The sequence below is a fragment of the Notechis scutatus genome, chromosome 5, assembly GCF_049901735.1.
Source record: "Notechis scutatus isolate UNSWTSFEM ecotype Mainland chromosome 5, rNotScu1.2, whole genome shotgun sequence".
Lineage (NCBI taxonomy): Eukaryota > Metazoa > Chordata > Lepidosauria > Squamata > Elapidae > Notechis > Notechis scutatus.
In genome coordinates this window covers 97,982,066-97,996,514 of record NC_142013.1, presented here as the reverse complement: position 1 = coordinate 97,996,514, position 14,449 = coordinate 97,982,066, and the positions used below count along the sequence as shown (strand labels likewise).

The following is a 14,449-nucleotide window of genomic DNA, read 5'->3' as shown; positions in this document are numbered from 1 at the left end:
CCATTTGGCAAAGACATGTGACTTTAAACCTTAATAAGCAAAAAGGAGAGAAAAAGTGTGACATGATGGGATTGATTTGTAGCACAATATAATGTTTGTAGGGAAGACACGCACTTACAAAATTCATAATAAAATGCACATATTTATCCACTAAAGTAAAACAGAGCTATAATCTTATTAATAGAGAATCTAATCATGTTAATAGAAGGCCCATAGCTTCCCTAGCTCAAGCTTGATAGAAGCTATCCAGACATTCAACAAGACATAGCTAAATAAAATGCTTTATTGCCTAATAGAATTCAGGATACAAGAATAAATTGCTTTGTATCAGTATGAGAAGCAGTTTCCTGTTGTATTCCCTGCAGTTTAAATCTGGTACGTTTTTCCCCCTTACTTTTCCCGCAGCTTAATAGATACTTTGCTTTGTGATTCTCAGGCCTGGTGCTAAATCGCAGTTGATTATTGACATAAGATGTGTTCCTGCCCTGGGAAACTCTAACTGTCAATGAAACTCTGCACCAAATATAATATTTCCTCTCCCCCAAGCCCCAATATGTTCAATGAGCACTCTGAAGTGATAGGATGGGGGTCTTTTGTCACAGTTCTTGCTATTTTTATACCAGTGTATCCAACATTAAAATAAATTGGTTCATAACAATCTTGGATATGTAGTTCTGGGGAAAAGGAGCAGTAAGGGTATCCCCCACGTGTTTTTTTTAAACAAAGCTCAGTATATAGATTGAATGAGCACATTTTATATAACTATAGTGCTTAGTAGGAACAACAGAACAGTTTTTTTATTCAGTGACTTTTTGAAGTGTTTCAAGCGTGAAATAAAGCATGCCTGTTTTGAATTCTGCTCTTAGGTCAAACTCTGACCTTGGACCAAAACCTTCTTTTCAAAGGTTGTTAGAACATTTTCTGTGGTTATAGTCTAACAGAGTAAAGCTCAAACTAACTTGAGATTTCGTGCAATAGGAAGCACTGAAAACTCAATTTCAAATCCCCCTTTCACTCATTTTGTATCTAGGGGGAGAACAATTGGTAGGGTTATTATCAGCTATGCAACTTGCAGAAATATTGTCTAAATGGAATATGTTCATGCAATAATACATTACAGTGCAACATCTCCCCACTCACCCTCCAAAAAGGGGGGGAAACAATGATACAGAAATTAAAGCTCTATGATCTATAATTAGCAAGCGAAATCTGTAAGCATTCCACAGCTCATAAGAATTAAAAAACACCGCCATGGCCGGTGAATGGCTGAGTCATGAAAAGCCACTGCCGCCTGCCAATGCGGAGGCCATGGCTTGGGTTGCACCCTCTTTACCCTCCGATAAATCTTGGTTTATCTGTATATATCTGTTGTAATGATGAGGCAGTCGAGGTGTTTGATCATGATCAAATGAATCATGATGAACTTTATTGGAGTCTAGTCTTGCATTTATACATATTTTTAGTAATTCTCTAACATTGGTTAACTTTGGTTATTGCTTAACTTTCGTTACTGTTTAGCATAGTAATTAACACAATTAATTATCTCTAGTTAAAGTCTAACATATGTTTACTTCCTCTCTCTAATCCTCCTTTACATTAGTGACTTTGTTTGCCTGTTGTATTTGCTTTGCAAACATTCATTACCTGAGGTTTGCCATCAAGATAATAATATTCCTGCAATTACAACTCTACATATATCCAGCCTATATAAATAACAAGAAGACAATAGCAGAAGAAAGAAGAATAGCTCTTGACAAGGCTATTGAAAATCCTACATCTGCAGGAATCAAAGATGTTTGTGCAGCAGTTGTTTGTGCTTTTGGAGAAAAACAAAATGTATTCTAGGGAATGGAACCATGATGCGCAATATAGGGGTAGAGTTCGCATTCAGCTGAAACAGGAAGTTGGTGATCTATGTCAGCCTCAGTTTCCAACATGTAAGGCAGTGATGCAGCAGAAACAATTCCCAAACTGAAAACAAAGACACAAAAATGGAAGGCATTGACCCAAATCTACAGCAAGAAGAAGGTGGCAAAAAAAATAAAGGAAAAAAGAAGAAATGAATTTGACATGGACTCATGCTACATGTTCAAATGAATATGGTTACAGAAGAATAATGACTTCAAATGACAGTTGAACAGACCAATGAGAACATGCAAAGCTATTTTGTGGTAGTTTTTTTTAATTAGAATGAGTTTCATTTTGCATAAAATTATGGTTGAACCATTTGGGAACATAGCCAGAAAATCCTCTTCTAGTAATTAAAACATATGGAAAAAGAACATTTTAATATATTGAATTATATGTACAAATGAATGCAAAGCTGTTTGTTTTTGCCTTGGATACATTTTCACTTAATAATTTTACAATGAAAAACATTGTCACTGTGATCTTGGGCTTCTGAAACAATTTTTCTTTATTACATTAAACATATATTTGAATTTTAAAAAAGAATTAAAAAGGTAGAATTTCACTCTTAATTTTTATAGTGAATAACAATGGTGCCACAAGTAGGCACCAATAAGGGAACAGGAAGTGGAAGAGGGAGGAAAATAGGACATTGTCTTGAATAAACTTCCAATCTAACTTTTAAAAAATTGTTTTGATATAGATGTGATCTGATTCGCTTTGATCTGGGTCCAGGCAAGGAAGGTAGTAATGAGTTTGCAAAGCTGCTGCGGCTTTCAATATATTGGGTTATTTAAGTTATGACTCAAATCTCTCAGTTGCAGTCCATCATCTCAATTTTTGATAAGATCACTGTTTCCCTGCTGAATAATGATTCTGTATTAATTTTTGTAAGATCATTTTGTACCAAAACAGATTACCCCCTCTCAAAAAAAAGTTCCTTAAAAAAGTCAATTGACTGCATCAAAAAGATTCCACTTGAATGCCTTTGCCATAAAACTGCCATAGCATTTGAAAGATAGTCCTTTTTAACACCTTATTTATGCATTCATGGTTTATTAATGGTGTGGAATCACTGAAGGGTAAAGATATACAAAACGGAAATGAAAACTGAGGGGGTGAAATATATTTACCAACTGCGTTGTTCCGAGAAATAACCTTAAACAACCTTTGGGGTTTATGCAATGTTATTACTGCACAATTCTCCTCCTCCATCTCCTCCTCTTCCTCCTCTTCCTCCTCCTCCTCCTCCTCCTCCTCCTCCTCCTCCTCCTCCTCCTCCTCTTCCTGTATTCAGTGCTGTCACATAACATTTGTGTCAGAACACAGTCAAGTTAATCACAAGAGTTACATCTTCTGGATGAAGTTTTTACCAAAAATTAGTATATTCCAAGTAAAGCTGTCTTTTGCAATTCACTGGTGGTGATTTTGTCAATGGCAATGGTGTTCAAGTGATGCTCCAGATATTTTAGGATTCTACCCCATGCATCTATTACTATTGGTACTAGCATGTCTTTCTTTTGCCACAGTCATTCTACTTCTATTTGAAGGTCTTTGTGTTTCTGTTTCTGTTATTGTTGCTGTTGCTGTTTTCCAGCCTCATCTTTAACTCTGATATTTCCCAGTGGTTTCTCATTTAGATATTGATAGGCCCAACTATATATTCTTAGTTTCAGACCAATTGTTGAACACAGTACTATAAATGTCACATACAGATAAAAATAAATGGTGCTTAAAAAAATAAACAGAGTAATAAGGATAAATACAGAAGGAGCACCAACTTCCGAGAATTCTTTTATTGTATAGTTCATTGTGATTTGCTTTTTCTTCTTTGACTGACTCCTTCAGAAATAGAATATATAGAATATATTCTGTATTCCATACATAAATACTGTTCAATTCCAATTTAATTGTTCATTTTCAGGTCATTATTGTCCTAGAAGGTTATCATAATTGTACTGTATATACAATCCACTTTTCTTTAAGCTCTCAAAACAGACAGATACAGATGTTACGTTACAGCATAATTTTTATATGGCTGGTGGGAGTTTTCTTTTTGACAATGTCCATATCCTGTTCATTCTTGGTTTTCAGTTACATTCACCAGGAGATACCAGGTTCTCAGTTTCATCCTTATGAGGACTCTTCAGATGTGGGGAGTTAGATGTTATTATACAGTGTTTAAATACTATTTCAGTTAGTTATTAATAGTAAGTAGTCTTTCTTAAACCACATTCTGCATTGATATAGTTCAGACTATGATTCCAAAACATAATAATAGCATTTTAATATTGTATTAAAAATAACATTTATATTTTATCATTACTTTTCAAATATTTCAAAATAAGTAAATTTAACATTTCCACTACTACAGACTTGAATAATTATCCCTTTTGTTCAATATTTACTTATTGGTTTACTGATCATGATTAGTAGTTGCAAAGGTATAGCAAGGTGGTAACACTTAGCTTAACTTGGCAAATTGCAGAAGGCTAAGCAGCATCAAAAATTTGAAGGGGACATGGCCAAGAGAGACAAGGGATAAGGCTCCAACTGAAGAAGTTGGGAAAATGTTGAGAAAAAAAAATCTGTATGGAAGTCAATCCCCTTCCATGTTTAATCCCCTTCTTTGTTAAAACACCTCAACAACATCAACAACCTTGATATTTTTATTTAATAATTTGTTTCTCCAAATGAATTTTAAGCACTATGATACTCAGAAACATAGACAATGAAAATACAGCTAAACTCATTATTGAAAATTTATACTGTATCTCAGATATTGCACATAATTTTGATCCATGTCTAGAGAGAGGGGAAAAAATAAAAACATGCTACAAAATGGATCTACCTATTTTCTGTACTAATGCCAAGATTGCTTCCAAGATCTGAATTTTACTGAAAACCAGAGGTGGTATTTAGCAGGTTCTGACCAGTTCTGGAGAACCGGTAGCGGAAATTTTGAGTAGTTCGGAGAACCAATAAAGACCACCTCTGACTGGAGATTTCACAGTATCCTTCCCCTGCCACACCCAACAAGCCATGCCCACAGAACCTGTAGTAAAAAAAAATTTGAATCCCACCACTGCTGAAAACAGATATTTTACTTGGAATGGCTAAAACTGAACAAATTTATTTCCTTTGCATGGAAAACATTAGAAATTTGAATATATATATATAAAGTATTGCCTAAATTATGGGCAGGAAAAGAAGTAACAGGTTCAAGATCATTAAAGAGAGATTCAACCTAGAACTAAGGAATACTGTCCTGATAATCTGAACAATCAATGAAATGTCTTATCTCTGGAAGTTGTAGGTACTTCATCACTGGAGGTTTTCAAGAAGAGACTGAACAGTCACTTGCTAGAATGGTATAGGGTCTCCTACTTGAGCAGGTGGTTGGACCAGAAGACCTCCAAGGTCCCTTTCAACTCTATTATTCTATGTTCTAAATTGAAACCCAGGTTAGAAAGTAAACCTATATAACTTTATTGTATACAATTCTTTTTTTCTCTCTCAGTGTATTGTCAGGTACAGTTTTCACCTAAAGTAATAGAGTGTTGTAGTTATTAATCTCTCCTCTAATCATATTTTTTTAAAAAAAATCATCCAAAGGTTTTTGTCCCAGTCTAATATTCAGTGGTAGTATCATTTACCACCTGTGTGTTCTTATGTAGCTGTGAACCTTCAATATACTGTATGGCTGCAAATATATCAAGAAATACAGCAAATATAATCCATGCTGTGCAGTGAAGGAAATGGGAGGGCAAGTTATGTCAGCAAACAAAGGAAGAAATTTGGATCCCCTTGGGCAAAGAACTGCAAGGAAGGCAGACTGCTGGTTTGACTGTTTTTGTGTTTTCCATTGCACGGATAACCTTATATTTACTCAGATAGTTTTGATTTATCAAATGCCTTGCTGTGTTTAAAACACCGATTGTCTTCTTTTGCTATAAGAAAGGTTGCCTTCATGAGAGACTTTTTGTTGAAACAGCTTTCTCTTTCGTACTAGTATAATGTAGAATTTGGTTTTTTTTTTTAAACTACCGAAGAATAAATCCAACACAGATGCTACATGAGGATTCTTACTGATGAAAGCATTTAGAAATCACCTTTTGCCAAGAGAAACACCTTTGGAAACAGTTTGCTTCTTGGTTAAAGTCAGTCTTAAGAAGTGCTCTCTACTAGAACACTAGCCAGAGGCTATTCTGATGAGCTGCATGGAAAACTCTACTTTGTTTCATGAAATGTCTGCCAACTACATTTCTTGAGTTGTGATTCTTGACAACTTTACCAAAGAAGCAAAATTTGTATTGCATTTAGGAAGCTCTTCGTGAAACTGAATCCCGCCATACATTTGTCGACCAGTCTCAAGTCTGGATGAATGGGGAGGGTTGAGGATAAGACATGGCAAAGTATCTAATAAACACCTCACTAAGAAAATTGAATGGAACTCTTCTCAAATGAATCAGATAGGGTAGGGTGCCCAATGGTAGGAACCCCCCCCCCCCCAAAAAAAAATGCTGAAAGGTACCAAAAAAGGTATTATGAGCCAGAAGGATCACAGTGTAAGCTCAGGCATTGATGATATGCCTGGGGGAAATCCAGCAGAAATCCCAGCCATTGGAGAAAGCAAGGATTTTCACTTTAGAAAGAAATAGACAATAGCTATTTTTAATGTGAGGAATTCACTATATTTGACTTCGGACACTACACCAAGAAAATGAATGTAGTGACATTTATGAGAAGCAAGAAGTTCATCCAATGGAAAGCGTCTTGCTGGTTAATGGACACATTATGAGCAAGCTGAATCTGTGCCAGGCCCCTCAGAATCATAGTTGGCCGAGTCTATGCCCCAACAACTGATGCAATGGAGCTTGAAATGGAGGATTTCTATGCCAGCATCAAAAAACTCCCAAGCAAGGGCCCAAGAAAGACATTGTTTACATACATACTGGTAATTTTAATGCAAAAGTTGGAAGCCAAGCATAAGCAGGCATCACTGGCAGTTTTGAACTTCAGATGAGGAATATGACAGCCAATTGTTTGATTAAATTTTTCCATGAAAACCAGTTTTGAAATATGAATTTCATATTTCCTTTCTCTCTCCTAAAATGTGACGAACTGGCTCAATATTCTGGCCAACATAGAATAGATAGGAAAAATGAATACTGTTGATCCTTATGACCTTGACTGAATGTATCATTCTTAATTTGTTTTGATTTTGCAGCTGCATCATATTGTTGGCACATGTTCAGCTTGTGATACAAGACCCAGATCCTTTTCACATGTACTCTTTTGGCATACAATCTCCTGGGTTGTATGATTATACTTTTGATATATTATCTTTTACACTATACCTGCTGAAATTCATCTTGTTGTTTTTTCCTATCATGCCAGCTTGTCAAGACCCTCCCGGATTTATGTTTGCTATCTTTGTGATTTCTGCAGATTTGATTATCATATTTTAAGCTTGCCTCCGAGTAATTTATAAATATGTAAAACAAAATAGCACCTCAAACTGAAGCCTAAGATAGTCACTTAGCACATTCCAGGCACTCTTGAAAAAATTGTTAAACAGAAACATGTTGACACCGGAATATGTATAAATTGGATTAAAAAATCATTTTATCTACACTAAATGCTCTCATATAGTACTTTTTTTTTCTGTACACTAGTTTAACTAAGAAGATAGAATTCTTAGTGGAAAGCTCATCCTAGGCCATGACCAAACAATCTAAAATTAAAGCCATTTTTTTAAATCCAATTATATTGCTACATATTTCCATGTTTTGGGTTTTGCTATTGGTAAGAAATTTTGTCACAAGAATTCTTAATATTAACTAACAAACACAATACTTTATGTTTATATTGCTAATACTATTGTTTTGTGGATATCTTCATACCATGTGAATTTTGACATCCTTTTACATTAACTAATTAAATGAATGAAACTATGTGATGTATTTGATTTATGTGTATATATCCAAAATTTGTTCTTCTATGATCACAACTTGTGGCTATAAGAGGAGCTGATTTCTAAACATCTTGTACTTTTTAGTTCATCTGTTTAAGTAATACAGATGAAATCTATTTTCAGTACCATGCCAGGAAAAGAAAAGAAAAATCTACATTCTACATTCTTCCCTCATTCACTGCTCAAATCCTTTATCTTGTGTCAAATATTTGCTTTCTGTAAAGTTTCTTCTCAAATGGATGTATTCTCCGTATATCAGTAATCATTACCAAAGGCATAAAAGATGAATAAAAGTACACATTCAGTAAAGTAAGTCTTTTCTCAACAGTAGGATAGTGATAATAAATTGATTGGTAAAATCACTTTGAATTGGCTTTGTAAGTCTCCAGCATCTCAGTAAGACTGTTTTTTTCATAAGGGCTTTTCATGCCTATTAACTCAGATTGGAGGTTGTAAGCTTGCAAAACCTTTTTACCAAGAGTGAAATCCTTGAGTTTTTCATTGCACATTAAAGCAATAGCAACAAAGAAGACTAAAATATACTATTGCCCAATGTTTCTGAAGATGTTGCTGTAATGTCAATATTAAATTTATTGACATTACATTGTTCTTTATTTAGCATGTTGGATTGTATGTTTGTGTTTTGCTTTGGTTAAAAATACATCAATAAATAATCCTGATGAATAAATATATAATTTCTGAGGCAGACTATTCTTTGATTGTTATGATAGTGGTTGTTGTTCGTTGTATAATTCAGATCCTAACAATAATGAAGATAAGAATTTTTTTTTAGAGCTGCTCAATAAAGCTAAGAGTTAAAATTTATCTGAGGAATATTATAACAAAATGCTATGTTGAAATGAAAGGTGAATAATTTTGAAAGATTTGGTAGTATCAAATGCTAGAGAAGGCAAGGCCATAAGAAGCCATTTCCATGATACTGACAAGAAAACCACATGGAAGTGTCACATTGTAAGTGGAAGTCAAGCTTGACTTGAAGTTTTGCTCCTTTTTTTTAATAGAGCAATCTTCATTACTTGTGAAGTCAGGTCAAGTTAAGATGTTTCTTCTTTCCTGTGAATACCTAGAAAGGTTTTTTATCCAGATGACTTTTACAGTACTTAAAATGATCCTGCTAAGTTGAAGATATGATGTGTTGTGTATATATTACTTAAAGTGGAGCAGATGTTGCTGGATAGCTATTATTAACTAGTCGTTATTGTTTATGGGAAACTAAAGTACAGGCCATGTACTTTAAATCTCCATAAATGTTATCCATCTAGATATACAAATGTACCAAATATATCAGGTTATGATGTCTCTTACGTCTAGCATAACCAATCTATAATTGGTTTATGAAACCAAGTAAAGCATAATTAGCTACTGAAGATTAAAAATCAGTTAAGGCATGACAAGTGCAATAAAGGAGAATTAAGATAATCATTGCTGAATAAAAAGAAGATAGTTATTTGGATTTTTGAATATTTAAGTTAGAAAAGGCATGCAAAATCCTTTTGGTTCACAATGTAAACAAATAAACACTACACAGATGCTGGTCTAATTGCATTTTTAAGGCTTTAGTGACCTATCAATCATGCAGATTTTTTTTTAAAAAAAGAATCAAATGGTCAGCTAGCCCATCTGCTTTCTAACATTTCTTTTTTTCCTATGTTCCCTCCAAGCTGAAGAAACTTCTTACAATCCCCTTTTTGTTAATAAGCAGACAATATATTTTCCATTTGTTAATGTATAGTCAAATTAGTTTTCTTTTTAATATATAAGAGTTTATTGTCAATTCATAAAGCATTCCTGGGTTGCCCTTAAGTTGCCATAAGTTGCCATACCTTTCTCCAAATTGTGTCTCAAGTTACCAAACCCAGCCATGTTTTCCACAGAGGCGTATTTTCCACAGCCCATGAAAGTGCTTCATTGGAGAAGGTAATTTATGACACATCCTGGGAGGAGGGAGGGAAACAGGGTCATAGGTGAACAGTAAATTACGTAGGGCAGAGCCGACTGCACTTGGGAAAAGTGTTGACGTTGCTCCTAATAAAAAATTGGATTTCTTTTAAAACTTGCCTCGAGGCTTATGAATTACTTAGAGCATCCATAGGAACCCTGACACTTATATTATTGGTGATATAGAAGTGAAAGTCAAGTCAATTCTCCCCTTTAAATTGAGCTCAGTTCCTTTAACTTCCTATATTTATCAGTGTAGTCTTCTTAGCAACGTTCATTCATTCATTCATTCATTCATTTCTATAGCTGCCCATCTCAGTCAATGACTCTGGCTTGTTTACAATCCAAAAACATATTATTATCAAAATAGTAAAAACATTTTAATACAATGAAGGCCATAAAAAAACAATAGAAAGCAAAAGCACAGTAAAATGGAAATGCTTTGATATGGTCTTCTGGAATTCTCTTTCCAACACTCCATTCTAGCTTTTGCAGTAGGATTCTACTAGAAATATTCCAATTCCATTCAAATAATAATGCTAGTCCATAGATGTGCACTGCCTGACAAAATCAACATCTGTGACACCACCTAGCTCTGTGAAAATTAGGTGTCTTCCACAATATTGCAAAAATATGTTTTACTGACCTTTTTCTCCTCCTCTTCCTCTTCCTCCTCCTCCTCCTTCCCCATTTGAACTGAATTGGGTCTGTATGCTTTGTATTAGTAATTATCCTGCCATTTGAATGATATGGTTTCATGATATCTGATAACTATATTTTGGTAATGTTTTGGAGCAGCCAACCTTGAACTGGCCATTACATTTCATGATACCACTCTAGGGACGATGCTGTGTTTGATTGGCTGAAATTATTCTAGGAAGAAGAAAAATTTCCCAGCAACGAAGAAGAGAGTATCTGTGCTAAATAAAAAATTGGGGGATGAGTAAGTAAGAGAGAAAAACAATTCTTCCTTCCTTCCTGACCTTGGGCTGCATAATTGAAATGGGCAAACATTTCATGCTGCTTTATACAAAATAAATGTGCAGCTTAAAATAAGTTTAAAACTTGTGTGAAATAAACTAAGCCATTTAGTAGAATAATGAAATCCAAGCCATAGCAAATTCCAAGGAAATGATCAATGACAGAAAATATTGTAAGGTCATGGGGCTGTCATACTTCTTAGAGAGATTGCTATTTAGGATTGATTAAAAATAGCTAACATATTACAAATATAGAGATGAATAACTTTGTTATGAGCAGCAGGTGTTTCTAAAAAAATAAGAAATTTTCCAGTTTGGGGAAATTAGCGTAGTTGCTGAAAATAACCAGCATATGAAGCTAGAACTAATACCAGAATGTGAGCATATTTGCATATTTTTAAAGGAAATAAATATCACAAGCTGAGCCTTGGCACAGAGGTTGGATTGGTTGCCAGTCATGATTGGCAGCTAAAGATTTGAACTGTTTCCATTTAATCCCAGCAATGAGCTCAAGGTCATGTGGGAAGATGTGAGAATTTTACCTGCCATTTTAGGTGATCTGTGACTATTGTGGGACCCAAGTCACTGACTCCTTTTTAAAATCTCTGTTCCTAATAAAATTGTTTACAGGTGTTCCAGGTGTTCACCTTCATGTTTTTATTCATTGTAGATGGAACACCCAAAAATTAATTACTGGAAGAATAAAGACAGAGAATCATACCTAAAAGCAAGTTAATTTCCATATAGAGCTTTAAAAACAACACAGTATCAGGTTGCCCACATAGAAATCCTTTTTTTTTCCTATCCTGCCTGACAATCAAGTAATTAATATTAGGCAATTAATATTAGGCTTCTTTTATAGCCATAAAATCAGGGGTGGGATTCTACCGGTTCTTCCCATCTCAATAGAACTGGTAGCTCTGAAGAGCAGCAGACAACCAACCGGTTCTGTGTTGACTGCTGTTTGGGTCACCTGCCCGCCTGGGCTCTTACCTGTCCTTTATTTCCTGCTTTTTCAACCTTAGCTGCTTTGCGCAGCACAGCTGAGGTTGAAAAAGCAGGAAAAAAAAAGAAGTTTTCCAAATACTGCGCACCTGTGCACAGCGCTTTTCAGCTGTCCGGGAGGCACAGCTAAAGGTTTTTTTACATTGTATATTTGTAAACAATGCACAAAATATTAGTATAAAATGAATGTCACAAACTGTGGATATAAGATCTATTTTGCTGTTTGTTTTTTAAAAATTATAAAAGATTAATAAAGTTTATTCAAAAACAATATTTGGTACAGTATATATTATTGGTATCATTTGTAATCCTGCCTTTTTTAAAAAGTGTATTAAATCTATTCAGTCTGCTTTATTTCTAACTTATATGAAGTTTGCTGAGTTCAGACTGGAGTTAGTCTGCTGATTTGTATAATTTGCTAATGGTAGTTTAAACACTTAAACGAATATGGGAAAGTGAGAAGGCGAAAGAGAGAGAGAGAGAGACTTTGCTAAGTAATTTGCATATGCTGAAGCAAGATTTGTAGAGTTAGAATTGTAAGTATACAGATTTACTAGGTTACAGGAAGTGTTTTTTCTGAATAAAAAGTGCTGGAATACATTATGAACTCTGCAGTCATTCTTGCAGAAAAAGCAAACCTATCAATTTTTCCTCCATCATGCAGAGTCCCAACTGTAGCCCAACTTATAAGAAATTGGATTTCCATCATGGGGAAACTAGATAAAATATTAGCCTTGTAGTGGGGCAGAGTGAGGGAAGGAGTATCCATCTGAATTCCAGAAAGGGACCCAGAGCTTCTGGGAAAATCTCAAAAGAAATGACACTCTGTAATCATTTTAAATATCTTTCACCCTCCTGCTACCAATAGTCATTATGTGATTTTGTTTTTCTTTGTTTTCATGCTTTCAAGTGAGTATTGACAACTGCCTACCGTCTCTGTCCTGCCTACCGTCCCTGTCCTATGCCTACCGTCCCTGTCCTATTGTTTCTCTTATTCTTCTTTTATTTTTCTTATATGTACCCATTTCATGTATTCACAACTATGTATACACTTATACTTATTATCTTGTAAACAATTGGCAAATCAAATAAATAAAAATAAAATAAATAAAATAAACTGATGACGGCCTGGTCAAGTCCCTTCAGTTTTCTTGGCAAGATTTCAAACATGGTTTGTTATTGCCTCCTTCCTAAGGCTAAGAGAGACTGACTGGCACAGTTGGCTTTATGCCTTAGGGAGGACTAGAGCTCACAGTCTCCCAGTTTCTATCCTAATACCTTAACCATTGCACCAAACTGGCTCTGTCTTTTTGTAAGACATAAAAGCTATATCGTCAGTCCTATTTATATCAAACCATCCCCTTCAGCTATTCACCTAAAATCTTTCTTTTGCAATTTGACATTATTTCCATAATGGTGAAGAGAAGATGAAATCCCACTCAGGTCTCATATACTTTGTTTTTAATAGGAGCAAATGATAATTATTTACTTATGTACAATTCAGTAAAAATAAAAGGTACTTTAGACATACTTGAGTTGGTCACCAAAAATCTATTTTCTGACCTTGGGAACTGCAACAACTATTTTCTTTAATAAAGATCTTGTCTTCTGAATGTTATAATTAATATATATCTTGCCCGAGACAGGAATGCCATTCCCAAAGTAGGGTGAGAATTGCAAAAGCTGCCCTCAGGCATTTTAAGTTCTTGGACAGTTTAGGTATCTCACACTTTGCATAGCTATCCAAATTAATAGTATGCCCATAATGTTCCAATTTAATTGGTTCTCAGCATTTTAAGATTGAAAGCAATTATACCAACTTATAGAGAGCTGAAGTACAGTGAAAGCTTTGAATTATCTGTGTGCATAATTATGCTGGATATCCTTCCAACTAAAAGTGGAGGGGGATAGCTAATCTAAGACACATATTATAAAGTCAATGGCTTTTCTTTAGGGGAAAAATGAGATAAATTTAATATTCATGAGAAGCTTTTCTTATCTAATGACAAATGAATGAAAAGGTTAAAAGAAATCAGCAAATGAATGACCCATAGAAAGCAATCCTCATTGTGTTTTGGAGCTCATAATTACATATATATCCCTCGGGGAACAGTCTTTGAAAATTAAACATTCTTCTTGCATAACATATTTGAATAAAAATGACAAATGCTTACACTGTTTTTAAAAGATGCAAAGAAAAGGCCAATTATAGCTTTTCTACTTTATGGTGAACATGTATGTGTACACATGCACACATTCACAGACCTGGACACTAAACAACAATATGAATCAAAAAATGACAAAATAAGAGAGATATTCAATTAAGATCTTTTACCTAGTATGCTGTATTAGAATGGTTTTTAAAAAGTAACCTAAAATTTCATGAAGGAATTCAATAGCAATAGATAGAATACGACCAATAAGCAACAACTAAACTAGAAGATTTTATAGCAGAACCATTAGAAATGCTAAGACATTTGCCTACCAATATTCTATATCATTGCATATAAAATATCTCAATGGGTATTTTACTTTTCTCTGGCTTGGTTCCATTTGTTCATAATTAGAATTGATAACCATTTCAGATCAACATTCAAAATCTAAGTTGGAGTCATTACCT

General features: G+C 34.5%; 1 pseudogene; it reads left to right on the top strand.

Annotated features, from left to right (window-relative positions):
• Positions 1 to 1,253: 1,253 nt before the first annotated feature.
• On the top strand, positions 1,254 to 2,063 carry LOC148130590 (signal recognition particle 19 kDa protein-like; annotated as a pseudogene).
• The last annotated feature ends 12,386 nt before the right edge of the window (positions 2,064 to 14,449 follow it).